At 44.3% G+C, this 16,486-nt stretch overlaps 1 protein-coding gene across 2 annotated transcripts in view; it reads left to right on the forward strand.

Moving 5' to 3' along the window:
- CNTNAP5 (contactin associated protein family member 5) overlaps nucleotides 1-16,486 on the forward strand; it is a 984,962-nt gene that overhangs the window by 567,788 nt on the left and 400,688 nt on the right. The gene's annotated exons all lie outside the window — the stretch shown is intronic.

A 16,486-nucleotide genomic window follows, 5' to 3' on the forward strand; every position in this document is an offset into this window, starting at 1 on the left:
TTCCCATTCTCACTGTTCTAAATATGAATTTCTTTCACCAAAATTCGAATCCACTGACATCAGCCACATTAGATATAAGTGAGTCGCCTAATGGAATATATTTCTGAAAGGATTTCAGGCCCAGGGAAAAATGTTTTAAATAAGTTGAGTTTCACTTGCAGTAAATGGGATATGCAAATTAGATCAAAATACAAATTTGTGAAAGGATTAAAATTTTATGCGTAAACAACATTTGATTACTTTGAAGTTAAGAAGGAAGTGAAAAGGAGGGAGGAATTGCAGTTAGGAATAGCAGTGTGTGTCCATTTACACAGACAGATGAAATCAAGCCCTCTGGGATTCATGTAACAGAGGTTTTGACAGTGTCCAGTAGTTTGGTGACTCCCTGGAAGCCTGAACTTTGCTGTTACCACCCTTAACTCAGAGGAGACCAGACCCTGGACAGAGAGCAGCATTTCTATTCCACAACTTAACAAATTTAGCAAGACTTCCCTTTCCCTCTTCATTTCTCCCGGGCTCTAGCTCCTCTTCTATTTGATGTTTCTGAATATGAGGTTTTGAATAAGAGATTCAGAGACATGTTGCAAGAAATGAAAGAGGAGGGGCTCTGAATTTTCAGCAAAGCTAATTGTGTGGTCCATGTGTCCTCGCTAGCACTTCATCTCCTTCCTTCTGCCAACGCGACTCCCCAGGCCAAGACACCATTTGCTGAACGAGTTAGCAATGCGTGTTCAGTGTTTGCCTCTGTGTTGCTGGTACAGAGTCTATGCTTATGTTTCAGGGAGTTAATTAGACATCGCCATAAAATGCTACCAATGACCAAGAAGTACACCTTTATTTGTGAGATCTATGACCGTGGCAGTGGGGGGTCAGGACAGCTTCCAGGAAGTGGTGCTGAGCTGAGTCCGACAAGATGGGTAGGCTTGGCTGAGGGCGGGGGTGATGGTAATTCATCAGTTGGAAGGACGTGGCATGCAAAATGCCATAGAAATAGGGGGATCATGGTTTTCAAGCCTTTCGTCTACCCATGACTCTTAGTTTTCATTTAAAAACCTCTAATATTGGGGTGCCTCTTACCTTTGAAGGTTTATAGTAGTTTAATTGGCCGTTTATTTTTCTTAGGAGCCTGTGAAATAATGTCATGTCTTACAGTGAATGGTGTCTTTGATTCCATAAAATATAGGTCATGGTGATAGAGCATATGATGTGAATATGGCTGGGGACGTGTGTCAGTTATAAAGAGCTTTGCATGCGTATGGCATTTAGCCTGATGCCCTAGGAAGACTCTAGAAGGAAGGTAGTCAGATTTGTTTGGTAAAAAGAGTTTTCAGGAAAAGTGAGAAGGATGCATTGGAAAAGAACCAACCAAAAGGCAGAGAGGTCACTGCCCCAGTCCAGGGGAACAATGATGAGAAATAGTAGGTGCCTGTACTGAGCATCACAGAAATCAGCTCTGCAGACCATAATCTCCTCTCATGCTCGGAATGACTGATAGATTTCGGTGGAACTTTATATGCATGTTTCTCTGTTAAAACCACTCCACATGGAATTGTCAACAAATCACACAGACTCCCAGGCTCTTCCGCTTCATTTTTTTCCTATTTGGCCAGCTGGAAAAGTGGGTAATAAAATGCATGCTTCATTAGAATGTGCTAGTTTAGAGATCTCAGAATAAAAGATATCTCACAGAATGGTTGTCATTCCTATAGTCGTTATTAATGATAAGGGGTTGGGGGGTATCCCACTTCATCAGCCAGGATAGCCTTTTGCAAAGTGTAGATCGATGGAACATTTGTCAATAGGGATCTCTTATGATAAGTTAATTTCTAACTGAGGGTGCTTTCATTATTTTTGATTACATGGGATGCCATCGCCATCTACTTTGCATCATTACTTTTGTGTAATTGTAGACTGTATAATTGTATTACATACAATAGTGTTTTGGTTAATTGTATAATAAGGGATTGTGTTTAGTTTAGTGGGTAAATGAGACATTTTTCTTGATTTACCAGACAGTCTCTGTAACAGAAGGGAAACTGGTAAAAGGCTTTGCTTAATTAATTATTTCTTGAACTTATATTTAACATTTGGTGGCGAGGGGGGCTGGGGTTAGAAAAACAGGTGGTTTCTGAGTTCTGCATTTTATTTTTAACGTGCTAATCAGTGTGAACCTGATTTAAGGACAAGTGTGAAGGAAGTTGTGCCTTCAAGGAGCCTGCCACTTGGGGTGGAGGTGGGGTTTGTGGGGACACAAGGGGGTAGAGAACAGTCTGGCTGTGTTTTTTTTTAGAAAAATTTAGTGAAGTTTAATGAAATTCAATGGATATTTTAAAACATTAGACACTTTAAATCATTTTGATTAAAAATGTTAGTTTTCATTAACTATGATTCCTGTTTTATCTTTTATTTGTAACAGTGGGCTTTAACACTTCAGAAGAAAATTTTGTGAAAACACATCAAAAATAATTTTGATTTTCAAATTTCTTACCTTTAATATATGCTTTTGATGAAAATATATTCAAATGTCATGGAGAAGGAAATGGCAGCCCACTCCAGTACTCCTATCTCAACAATCCCATGGACAGAGGAGCTTGGTGGGCTACAGTCCAAAAGGGTCACAAAGAGTTGAACAATGATTGAGCAAGTATGACATATTCCAATGTCATAGTTTGAGTACAGTTGTATTTTATTTAATTAAAAAATTTAATTTTATATTGGAATATGGTTGATTTAGAACATTGTGTTAGTTTTAGGTGTACAGAAAAGTGATTCAGTTATGCATGTGCATAGCTGGTTCTTTTTCAGAATCTTTTCCCTTATGGGCTATCACGGAATATTGAGTATAGTATAGCATGCAGTACATAGTGTATAGTAGGTCGTTGTTGGTTACCTGTTTTATACATAGCAGTGTGTATGTGTTAGTCCCAAACTCCGCATTTATCTCCTCTCCCCGCTCTTCCTTCTTTGGTAACCTTCGGTTTGCTTTCTCCGTCTGTAAGAATGTGAGCAAGCTCTGGGAGATGAAGGAGTGCAGAGGAGCCTGGTGTGCTACAGTGCAGGGGTCGTGAAGAGTCGGATATGGCTTAGCCACCGAAAAGCAGCGTCTGTTTCTGCTTTTTGTGAATATGTTCACTTGTGTCGCATCTTAGAGTCCACGTAGCAGTGATGTCATGTGATACTTTTCTTTCTCTGTCTGACTTACTTCACTCAGTATGGTAATCTCCGGATCCATCCATGTCGCTGCAAATGGCTTTGTTTCATTCTTTTTTACGGCTGAAGTCTTGAGTAAAACCTGGGAGAGCTCCTCCTCAGGGACTGAAGGATTTAAACCAACAATTTGCGTCTCCATAATGGGCACTTTGCAGAAGCTTCTGGCCTTGAGGAAGAAAGGAGGTTAACCGGGCTGGCCCACGGCAGCCCTGGCAGCAAGGAACACGCTGGCTTTAGGAGGCTCCTTGGAGGACTGCCCAGAGCCCGACAGGCCGAGGTCACTTGGGGAGAACCCTCGCAGGAACCACAGTTGGGGCCTGACAGACCGCAGCCACCGTCGATGCGCGTCACGCCTCGGGAGCGGCCACAGCCGCCGTCTGCCCTCGCAGGCTGCGTCTGCAGTCTCGTGTTCTACACGCTCCACACGCTCTTCAAGGGCTGCGCTTGCCTCCTGCGCCCTCTTGGGCTTAAAACAGGCCAGGCTTGATACTAAACCATCATCAAGCAAAGTAAGCTTTGAGCAGAATCACACCCTTGGTTACTTGACCTCACAGGCAGACCCCGAGTGAGTGACAGACGCACCTTTAAGTGAGTGGCGGTCTGAATAATAATAATAAGAGGCAGGCTCGTATCAATGTGTACTTTAGTAGAATAGGATGCAGTAAGAGCTGTAGAAAGCAGGAGGGCATGAGAACACGGATATCCCGTTTTTTCAAGGGAGTAAACTAAGGTCTGGAGATTATGTCCACTTTCTCATGGTCACAGGACTGAAATTTCAGTCCAGAGTTAGACACTGCCAGGGTCCTATCCCTTGTAGTATCTACGCAAAAGGATCTGAACTGGAAATGGCAGTCACTGTGTGCCTGTGGATTTAAATAGGAAACCTCGTCTTCTAACCCTCATACTCAGGGATGTGCCATATATTAAAACTCTTGTAAACCTTAGGTGCCTAATGAGCTTCCTTTTAGAAGGGAGGCATTCAAAATGGTAAGCAATGTCAGGCAAGGTCTTTTTTTAAGTCTGCAGTCTTTCTTTTTAATATATATATGTTGCAAGTGTACAACGTAGTAATCACAATTTTAAGGTTACATTCCTCTTACAGTTATTATAAAATATTGGCTATATTGCCCATGCAGTACACTATGTTTTTGTAGCTTATTTTTTAACTTTATTATTTATTGGAACATAGCTGGTTTATCTTGCTATGCTAGTCTCAGCTGTACAGCAAAGTGATTCAGCCATACATACGCATGTATCTATTCTTTTCCAGATTATTTCCCACTTAGGTTACTGCAGAATATTAGGGAACTTTACTCACGCAAGGGTTTAGTGATGTAAGCATGTCCCACTTTTGGTGGCCCAGGTCAAGGAATGCTTCTTCCTAGGACTTATGTGGAAGAATCCAAGCAGCTAATTCCAGGAGCCATATCCGGTCCTGCAGGGTTCAACGTCCAGGGCCGAAGAAGCTAATCAGCAAATGCTGTCTAAGACTCCATCCCAAGAGGCAAGGACCCAAGGTGTGAAGCCAAACGTAGAGCAGCAAACAGGGATGCTGGTGAATCAGTGAAGGGAGGCGGAAGTCACACCTGGAGAAGTCACCAATTCCAGGGCAGGTGGCAGTCGATTTGAGAGGCATAAGAGCATGTTTAATTCCCTGTCTGTTATTTGTCAGCTTGAAATAGGATGCATAGCATTTAACCTTTTTGTCTGTTTCCTCTTTTGCAAAGCTAGGATAATGAAACCTTTGCATTGAGAGTTAGAGAGCATAAGGAGTCAGGCAGTCAGTTGTGGGTCCAGGAGACAGTGGATGCTCAGTGATTTTGCCATGTGAGTTCCTAGAGCCAATGGTTTGCTAACTCTCCCATTTCCATGGGGAGGAGACGCTCAGGTCTCCCTCTGATACTTCCCCACTATGGCCAAGGGGTCTCCAGTAGCTTCTGCGGTGGATCCCCATAGATAGACCTCATGTGCTGTGCTGTGCATAGTCGCTCAGTCCTGTCCACCTCTTTGCGACCCCATGTACTGTAGCCTGCCAGGCTCCTCTGTCCAGGGGGATTCTCCAGGTGAGAACACTAGAGTGGGTTGCCATTGCCTCCCCCAGGGGATCTTCCCAACCCAGGGACTGAACCCAGGTCTCCCGAATTGCAGGCAGATTCTTTATCATCTGGGTCACCAGGGAAGCCCAGAGACCTCATATGTGCCCTCAAATCAATGCTCAGTGATTTTCCTTGAGCCTCAATTCTCTTTGAGCTGCACCTCTGAGGCACCAACCATCCCCTGTTAGGAAGATACCCATCAATTTTGGTGCCCAGGTCCAGTGATCTCTGGATTCTCCTAAAGCACTGGTTCACTGGGCCTGGGTAGGGTAAGGTGAGCATGTGATGAGTCCAGGGCACACAATTTAAGGTGGTTCTTATTTCCAGGTTCATGCCTGTTCATGCCTGCAGACCCTGAATTTACATGAACCTGGGAATGAAGGCCTCCTTAAATTTTACTGGCAGATCCCAGACTGTTTGCATCAGAATCACCAGGAAGGGTAGTTGTAACCTAAATTGCTGAGCTCCATCCTTAGAATTTCTGATTTTTACTGTGGGCCAGAGAATTTGGATTTCTAACAAATTCCAGGGTGCTACTGGGACCAGACTTTGAGAAGCACTGCCTAAAAGCCTCCAATCCTAGAGGCAGTGTGATTGCAAGGATTCCCTATAATAATTAAACAAATGTCTAGGTATTGCTCCTACTGGGCTCCCAAGCAGCTGCCTTCCTGATCAGAGTCTTAAAGGGCCTCTAGAAAGTTCCAGAAGCTCTATCTCAGTCTCTCTCTCCCAAGGACATTAAAATGAGTCCAAGGGACACTTTTAGTGGCAGCTGAATTCCATCTCCCTCAAGACTTCCCTTTGGCACTCAGCCTCTCCTCTTCTTTTCACTACAAGCAATACCTTTGTGAACAGAAATGAAAACAGTCAGATCCTCAGAGGTGTTTGGGTGAAGGGCTATTTTTGGGGGAAGGAAGGTCTGAGAACCCAACCATAGTGGGGAGATGTCAGTGGTTGGGCAGCTGCAGCTGCCAACAGCATTACTTGTCTTTTTGTTATTTTGAGGACAGTTATTTTATTTGCTGGTCCCTCTGAAAATCCGAGCTTGTTTTTTCCTTCTAGATTAGGCTCAGATTTTGTGGGGTCAGGGAGGGTGTGGTACCATCAAAATAAGAGTGACCTCACCCATCAAAAGTATTGCCAAAAACCTTAGTAAAGATTGACCAAGGGACTTCCCTGGTGGCCCAGTGGTTAAAAATCCACGTTGCAATGCAGAGGACCGGGTGTCGGTCCCTGATCTGGGAACTGAGATCCCCCATGCTGCAGGGCGACTAAAGAGTCTGTGCACCACAGCACAAGATTCTGCATGATGCAGCAGAGATCCCATGTACGGGAACTAAGACCTGATGCGTCCAAAAAAAAAAATAATAAATATTAAAAATAAATATTAAATAAATATTAAAAGTGAAATCTCTCTAAAAAGAAAATGGGCAGAGACTGCTGATCACATTGGGTCTTCCGGTGCCTGGTAAAGGTTTATCCTGGTCATGGGTCCCATTTCCTGTGTTCCTTCCTCATTGGGTGATATTGCGGAAGTTTCCTGAAGATCACACAGCTTAGATTTTTTCATAGAAGGAAATAGCAGTTTTGTGGAGTGTGGCAAAGACAGGTACCAAAGAGGGACCTCTGTTCCTGGGGCCCTTGCTATAATTTCCTGTAGAGACAGTTTTGCTCTCAACAGTTTCTAAAATTAAACAATCTGTACTATACAGTAGCTCCTTGTTGGTTATCCATTTTAAAGATAGCAGTGTGTGCATGTCTGTCCCAAACTCGCAGTGTATTCCTTCCCCCTCTCTCCCAGACCTTCCCGCCTGGTCAATGAGTATGTGCTCAGCTGTGTCTGGCTCTTTGCCACTGTATGAACTGTAGCCCACCAGGCTCCTCTGTCCATGGGATCCTCCAGGCAAGAATACTTGAGTGGGTTGCCATGCCCTCCTCCAGGTGATCTTCCCCCCGCAGGGACTGAACCTGAGTCTCTTAGGTCTCTTGAATTGGCAGGACGGTTCACCACTAGCGCCACCTGGGAAGCCCTCCAGCCTGGTAATCATAAATTCATTCTCTAAGTCCCTGAGCCTGTTTCTGTTTTCTAGGTAAATTCACTTGTGTCAACTCTGCCCATTCTTAGGTAACAACCTCAATGGGAAAAGAGTTTGAGAAAGAATAGACACATGTTATGTGTATAACTGAGTCACCCTTCTGTCCTCATGAAACTAACACAGCACTGTTCATCAACTACAGTCCAACATAAAGTATAAAGTTAAAAAATAATAAAGTTAAACAATTTGCTTGTTCCAGCGAGTGAATCCCATGTGGGAAACTGCCTTAAGTTTCCTACAGCTGAATAAGTTAGGAAATGTTGCTTCTCATTCCATAATGATTTCCTTTTCTTCCAACACACATTCTTTTAAGAAACTTCCTACTGCTTGGTGGTCGCTCAGTCGTGTCCGACTCTTTGTGACCCCGTGCACTATATAGCCCATGGGATTCTCCAGGCCAGAATACTGGAGTGGGTAGCCTTTCCCTTTTCCAGGGGATCCTCCCAACCCAGGGATCAAACCCAGGTCTCCTGCACTGCAGGCAGAGTCTTTACTGGCTGAGCCGCAGGGAAGCCCATAGCATCTGCTAAACTCTTTGGTCAAGATTCTTTCCTTCCTGATTCAGAGTTGGGAGTCATGTGAACACTGAACAAAAGGAAATGTTCAGTGGGATGACCTCTAACAAACAGACTTCTGCTAAAAACCCACCCAGTGTGTGGGGGTTTGTTCAGAACAGTAGGCTATATAAAAATCTTACATTGCAGGGTAATGCATATGTTTTTAATTTTCTCTCCAAATGAAAGCTTGTACGTTGGGTGCCAGGAAAACTACTGTAGGGCCACAGCCCACACAATCTGAGCTTCCAGCTCCAAAGTGAGAAATGTTACAATATGGTGTGTTCTCCCTTATCTCATGGGATGGGCCCTCGAGCCCAACAAGAGCGCTTCTGCTGCTTTTATTTACCATTTGTAGTCTATTTCGTGGGGGACAGGGAAAGGTTATATTTTACATAACAGTTACTGAGCAAACATTCTCTGAGTATGACTTCATTTACTTCACCCCACAGTCCTGCCAGATTCTCCAGGTTCTCCTCAGAGTGTGGCCCCCGGCTGGCAGCCCCAGAGCCCCCTGGCAGGCTGTCCTGGCCGCACGTGCTGAGGCCCCGCCCCCTGCTTCCTGGGGCAGAGCAGGGGGGGCAGTCTGAGTTCACAGGCACCACCCCGGTGATTCTGACGCCCACCCGGATTTGAGCCGCTGGTTTGCTCCTTAGCGCTATTTAAGAAATAAGAGCTCCAATGCTTGTGAAAGTTCAGTTACCTGCTCAAGGTCACATTTTTGGTAGTTGATGGAGCCAGGATTCGAACCTTGATTTCTCCAATCCTTCAGTCCATATTCATATAGAGAGTTTACTCCCTAGAGGCCAGGGAAAGAGAAAAGATGGGCTTGTGGAGCCAGAGAAGGTCACAGGAGTGTCACAGAGGAAATGAGGTTTCAAGAGGAACTGGGGATGTGGACTGGGTTTAGGGTGGTAAAGTAGGACTGTTCCAGGTAGGGTGGAAAGCATTAGTCTGGGCCTCTGAATGGGTGGCGTGCTATACATTTGTTTGCCTTGGTGGGAAAGGCTGCTTTGGCATCAGTGTGTGAACGAGAAGTTAAAGGCAAAGCCATAGGCAACTTGGCAGCACACAGCTTAAACTCTGAGTGACAGATCGTGTTAATAGTTAATTCTTAAATAGTCTTACTGTGTGCCAGGGCCTCGTAAATGTGTGTGTGTGCGTGTGAGAGAGAGGGAGAGAGAGAGGCAGATAATAGATAGACAGATAGACAACAGCTGGTAGGTAGATGGATTCACAGGTCCATACTGCCACCAATGAAGGAGGTAAGACTGTTGACTCCATTTTACAGAATGAGATTGAGGCAGAGTGGCGCTAGGAACTCGTCCAAGGTCACACAGCAAGTATAGGGCGGAGCCTGGCTGCAGACCAAGGAGTCTGGTGGAAGAGATCAGACTGGCCCTTTCACTGCACCACCTCTGACTTTTTAGCTAGGAGGCATCCTACATGCTTCAGCAGGACTGCAAAGTAGAACATAAGGCGTTCCCTTCTTGCATTCATGTCACAAAGGCTGTGCTAACCCAGGAGGAGAAGGGGCATGAGCTACAACGGATGGGCCGGGGCTGCAGTCTGAGGGGTTGTCGTCCGTGCCGTTCCTCGTCCGAACCTTGGAGCAAGCACAGCGAAAGACTCAGACGCTGAAAGCTTCCACCAAGAGATCCCCCTCCTCTCTTTCTTTGGGCTGATTAGGGAACAGAGGAGCCACCTCGGGACCAGCTTGTCAGGGCCGTCTTGGGTTGGTAGATTTTGAGCTGATTTGCTAAGAACATCCTCCCCATCTAGAACTAGACAGGAAAAGTACCGGTTTATTCATCCACACATTTAATAAGGGCAACTCCCCTCACCTCCTCTCTTAGACTCGGCTGAATGTCAGCAGGAAATAGGGGCTTTGGAGGACTTGATGCCTGGGTTTGATTTGCATAAGTGACTTTGAACAACTGCATCTGTGTTCTGTGGCCAAGCTCATCTCTCTCATCACTCGTTTGCATAAGAAAACGGGATCATTATCTTGGTGAAAAATGGCACTGGTCTCCCTGTGTGTGGGGAAGGGCATCAGGGTGCCTTTGCTTCATGTATAACCATGCTGACAAAGTCAAGGTTAGCGCTTCATTCTGTCCCATCTGAAGATGGTGAGTCTCTTCCCCTGCCAACTGGTCATCTGAAATGTTTGTGCTGGAAGCAAAGACAGAGTAAGAGCTGGGTGAATATTCCCAAGCTCTTCCGAAGATGAAGGCTTCATTCAGAGAGCCCTAGGAGTGAGGCTGAGGTGAGATGTCTGCGTCCAGATGTGGGTAAGAACCAGCCGCTCTGAAAAAAACAGGTGCTTGGATCATCCCTCCTAAGAAATACTGTCCAAGGATGGCTGATGTTTTAGACAGTGTCACAGCCAAAGAAAAATTTTGATCTAAAATGAAATGTGAGCAAAAGCTTATTTGAGGTTCTTTAGTTATATCTGTGAGGCAGTGTTTAAATTTAAGCCTGCAGAAAACATTTCTAAATTAATAATAAGAAAAGACTCTTCCATATTTGCTCCTTTCATGTAATCAGGATCAGTGTTTTTGCTGAAGTATAGTTGACTGAGAACGTTGTGTTAATTTCCGCCGTACAGCAAAGCAATTCAGTGATACATGTTGTTGTTGTTCAGTCACTCGGCCATGTCTGACTCTGCGACCCCACGGGTTGCAGCACCCCAGGCTTCCCTGGCCTTCACTATCTCCTGCAATTTGCTCAAACTCATGTCTATTGAGTCAGTGATGCCATCCAACCATATCATTTTCTGCCACCCCCCTTCTCCTCTTGCCCTCAATCTTTCCCAGCATCGGGGTCTTTTCTAGTGAATTGTCTTGGTGATCAGGTGGCCAAAGTATTTAGGAACTTCAGCTTCAGCATCAGTCCTCCAGTGAATATTCAGGGTTGATATCCTTTAGGATTGACTGGTTTGATCTCCTTGCCATCCAAGGGACTCTCAAGAGTCTTCTCCTGCACCACAGTTCAAAGGTATCAATTCTTAAGCACTTGGCCTTCTTTATAGCCCAACTCTAGCATCCCTGCATGATGACTGGAAAAATCATCACTTTGACTCTATGGACCTTTGTCAGCAAAGTAATGTCTCTGCTTTTTAATATGCTGTCTAGGTTTGTAATAGCTTTTCTTTCAAGGAGCAAGGGTCTTTTAATTTCATGGCTTCAGTTACTGTCAGCAATGATTTTGGAGCCCAAGAAAAACAAAGTCTGTCACTGTTTCCATTGTTTCCCCATCTATTTGCCATGAAGAGATGGAACAAGATGCCATGATCTTCATTATTGGAACGTTGAGTTTTAAGCCAAATTTTCGTCCTCCTTTTTCATCTTCTTCAGAAGGCTCTTTAGTTCCTCTTTGCTTTCTGCCATTAGGGTGGTGTCATCTGCATGTCTGAGGTTATTGATATTTCCCCCGGCAATCTGAATTCCAGCTTGTGCTTCATCCAGTCCAGCATTTCACATGATGTACTCCGTGTATAAATTAAATAAGCAGGTGACAGCCTTGATGTAATCCTTTCCCAATTTTGAACCAGTCCATTATTTCATGTCTGGTTTTATATATATATATATATAAAATATATAAATATAAATAAAATATATATTTATAAAATATATATATTTATATTTATATATTCTTTTAAAATATTTTTGTGATGCTTTTGCACAGGATATTGAAATAGTTCTCTGTGCTATGTAATAGGACCATGTTGTTTATCCATTCTATCAATCGTGATTTTTTACCATTTTAAATTTGTTGGCCATGCTGTGCAGTTTGTGGGATCTTGGTTCCTCAACCAGGGACCGAACCTGTGCCGCCTGAATTGGAAGCGCAGAGTCTTAACCACCGGACAGCCAGGGAAGTTCCAATCACGATCTTATTTAACTTTCATCCAAAACCCTGATAAGGGCTGCCCAGCCATTTTTCCATTCTCCAAAGAGTGTCCTACACAGCCAACATCATATTCAGGTTTTTCTCTTCTGTTTGGATGTCCACTTGCTAGGATGCTAAGGTGAAGCACCTTATTCACCTTATTCAAGGCTATTCAATAGCCTTGAATACTGTTTTTATTTAGTCTAAAAGAATTCATTGGTGATGAACTGCAAGTACCATTTATAGATACATTTGGAAGAGAAAAGGAGCTTAATATGGTTTTAGTTGGGAAAAAAGCAAATCTGACCTCTGATAAAATGTCCTCACCCATTTCTTCTGTGAAACCAAAATTTAAAATTAGCCCTATGTTATAAAATCTTGTATTAATATATATCACAGGAAGTTCACAGAACAGGAATCCAGCCTCCTAGGTTTTCCAGGGACATAGACTTCTGAATGCTGAGTTAGACCCTCAGCTCCCTGCTTCCAGGACATGGGCAGTGTGATAATATGCCATTCAATGCAACGCTCACAGTGCCCAAAGGGATTATTGCCTTCCCATCTTGGCAGGTGAGGAAACAGACTTTAAGGTATATTTAATAATTTACCTCCAAATGAAAGCAAACTCAGGGTCTCAGGGTGGTGAACCCCTTCTGTTTACATTCTACCCTAATGTTGGACTTAGCCTCCTCCTGTTTGAGCTCCCTCAGTTCTCAGATGGGGACAGTGCACCTATTTTATCACTACGGGTTGTAAAATAAGAGCGAGGTGATAGCGTTACTGCTTCCCTCTTGGAATTAGGCAAGGCTTGACTGAGAGTCGGAGGATGAAAGTTCTTAAAGTTAAAAGTAAGAGGGACAGACATGGATGCGGCTGTATGTGTCTCGGAGTTTTAGATAACCCATGTCCAGGCAGAAAAGAATGACACCTTTCTGAATAATTTACCTACCTATATAACCTATTTTATTTTTCAGACAAATGATTAATATTTGCACTTCATTCAAGTTATGGGTTTAAAATATTCCCTCCAGCTTTTGCTTCATCTTATTTTTAAATATATGTGAAAAAGTCTTTTTCCTTTCAAAACTCATAGTTTCCTTTTTAAAAACTTTATTTTTGGAGTATGATTGACTTATAGTGCTGTTAGTTACTGCTGTGCAATGACGTGGATCAGCCGTATGCACACGTATACCCCCTCCCTCCTGACCCCCTCCCTCCTGACCCCTCCCTCTGGCCCACCCCACCCCTCCTGGTCGTCACAGAGCGGGGAGCTGAGTGCCTTGCGCTCTACGAAAAGTTCCCGCCGGTTATTTATTTTACACCTGGTAGTGTGTGTATATGGAGAAGGGAATGGCAACCCACTCCAGTGTTCTTGCCTAGAGAGTCCTGTGGATGGAGGAGCCTGGTGGGCTGCTGTCCATAGGGTTGCACAGGGTCAGACACGACTGAAGTGACTTAGCATGCGCACATGCATTGGAGAAGGAAGTGGCAACCCACTCCAGTGTTCCTGCCTGGAGAGTCGCAGGGATGGGGGAGCCTGGTGGGCTGCCGCCTATGGGGTCGCACAGTCAGACACGACTGAAGTGATTTAGCGGCAGCAGTGTGTATATATACTGTATATATACTGTATATGTATATTTATACACACACACTCTCTCTCTCTCTATATATATATATGTATATATATGCACTCAGTCCTACTCTCCCAGTTTGTCCCACCCTCCCCTGCCCCTTCTGCGTCCACATGTCCCTTCTCTACATCTGTGTCTTATTCCTGTGCCTCATCTTAAAAAATTCCTTCAGTGTGATTTACTAGGTCAATGGCAGGGCTTGTCTCTCTTAACATCAGGATATGTTAGGAGAGATCTGTGGACCAAGCGAAGAGAGATCTCAATATGTGGAAAATGCAGAGGGAGAAAACACACCTGAAGGAGAAAGTTACACAAGAGAACTTAATATGTCAAATCTTAGGGTCTAAACTCTTGTGAAAGCATCAGGAACACCGTTAACTTTATTATGACAAGGTGTTATCATCACCTTATACCTGCCAACTACATGCTGAAAAACGTAATTTTCTTTGCCATAATTAGGTAGGGAGCTAACCCTGCTCAGAAAAACATAAAATCTCAGATGTGATTCTTAAACAATGCAAAGTGTATGGATTGGGCCAAACACTTGTGTTTTAATGACAGAACCTCACGCTCTGAAATGAGAGCCCTACTTACAAGCTCCCGCCTTCGTGTGCGCATACATACCCAGATGGTCACACAAGTGCACGTGTCTGACGGTGTCCAGTGAGACCTGGTGTCTTTGACCTTCTTACTTGCTGACGGGCTGCCCAAGGTCTACTAATCTTCTTCTGTGACCCGAACATTCATTATACAAGTCTTTTCTGAGCACCTACTATGTGCAAGCCGCTTTTTTTTGTCTTCTGGATTCAGGAGTGAACAATTCAGAGAGTGGCTGGCTTTTTCCTACTTCCTTGTGTCCTTGGACCCTGGGCCTGTCCTGCACTACTATGGGCCATTCATCCACTCATCTTCTTATTTGGAAAATCTCATATTCAGAAGCATCTGCTTATTTACATGATTGTGTGATCAAACAAACATGCATGTAAATAGACATTTATGTTCCCAGATATGAGAAGCAGGAAGCACATGTGCAGAGCACTAGGGGGGAACCGAGAGGAAAGCTGGTCTTTCTGGGGTGAGGCCTGTACCCCAGCAACGGGAGACGCAGGCCTGCTGTCCTCCATGCCACGCAGATGGAGCTGTCCTGTGGGACTCCGTCTTTGCACTGGGCACTGCCTCCTACAAATTTCTGGCTGGAGACTCTGATCTCAGCTTCCTGCCTGTGTGTCCTCTGCTGAAATCACTGTTTGGTGAAAGGGGGCTAAGCAGACAACAAGTGCAAAATTCTGGTATCTTCCGTAGGAAGGGCATTTCTAACTGGGATTTTAGGTGAAAACAAATTCCCACATTTTTTTTTTTTTCAAAACATGAATGTCCTGAGAGTTCTTCTGTCTACCATTAATAACTCCCCTTTATAGCCCCCAGCCTCCATGCACCACCATCCTGACGGCCACGGTTAATTCATCCCTAATAACACACGGGCTACACCTACACTCAGCACAACAGAAGAAAGGCCGTGTCTGCCCACCTAAAATAAACACCAGCATAAAGGTGGGAATGATATTTCAGCAGGCAGCTCTGTAAAGCCCGAGACGCCGACAGTGACAGGAGGAAGGTGCACTTTAAAGGTCACTCCAGCTCCCTGCTTACCCGCGTTAAGCTGTGGGTGTGGAGTCGATGTGAGAAATCCCCGCACACTGGGGGGACAGTGAGAACACGTGGTTTGCAGGGACCTGAGCGAAGAGGAAGGCAAGTCATACGCATTACTATCGTTTCAGTGATATGAAACAGTTCTTCAGCGTCCCAGACGTCTGAAAGGTATAGGAGAGCCCAGCCTCGATAGAGAGCCGGTCAGATCCTCATAGCTCTGAAAGCCTGCCGTTCCATGATGTATCTCCTTTAAATTCACAGGCTGTACCGGCGAATGGGGACCCATCAGAGAGACCCCAAAGATGAGCTCCTGACTGCATTACCATTTCCATTTGCAACTGTTTCACTCCGCACATCACAATGAATTCGTAAAACAGCTTTTCTTGATAGAATTATCTTAAATGTGAACCGTGTTTTAGATAAGGAAATAAAATAGCTAAGAACTATTCTCTTAGTGGCAATTTGCCTCATATCACTCTCCCATTTCCTACCATATATGTTTTCTACAGCTCTAGCTATTGTGATATTCAGATTCTGGACGTATATTTCACATGCCCTCCAGCGTATGATGGAGCCTGAGGCACTAAATACAAGGGTCTAAATGCCCTGGCTTGTCTTTTGAGGTCTCCGATGACCTCACCTCTCCTTTCCTATTCACCTTTATTTCCTATGATATTAATTCATCCTTCCGACCAAATGTATTTACTGAGCATCTGAGATGTTCCAGTGTCTCTCTGTGTGTGTCTGTGTGTAAAGTCTCTGCCTAACAAAAACTCAACAACAAGAGAGCTAGACAAGAAAGCATGGAATTTTACATGGAGGATCTCCTGGCACTCAGGGGAATGAGGCTGTTACCGAGTCCAGGCTGGTACTGCTTGCCACATAACAGACCAATAAATTGAGAGACAGGTGTTGGGGCAAGAAATAGTGATTTTACTCAGAAAGCCAGCAGACTGAGAAGATATTGGGCTAGTGCTCCAAAGAACCATCTCTCCAAGTTAGAACTCAGGTTTCTTTCAAACTAAAATGGAAAGGTTTGCGGCTGGTTGTTGCAAACGTCTCAGTGCTAGAATCCTTTGTTCTTGCATGTGTCACGATGCTCCTGTAAACCTCCAACAAGACTAAGGTTATTCCCTGCTTTGCAGCTTTGAATCTCTCACAGAATAGATCCAATATTAGAGTCAGATTTTTCTTTTCTGTAACAAGTTGAGGGCACTTGCTTTGCAATTATTTCAATTTTAGCAGCGTTTGCTCATGGTAGCTACTGATGAACTGCATGTGTAATCAGTTCAGTTCAGTTCAGTCGCTCAGTCGTGTCCGACTCTTGTGACCCCATGAATCGCAGCCAGGCAAGAACA

The sequence above is a fragment of the Dama dama genome, chromosome 33, assembly GCF_033118175.1.
Source record: "Dama dama isolate Ldn47 chromosome 33, ASM3311817v1, whole genome shotgun sequence".
In the NCBI taxonomy this organism is placed as follows: domain Eukaryota; kingdom Metazoa; phylum Chordata; class Mammalia; order Artiodactyla; family Cervidae; genus Dama; species Dama dama.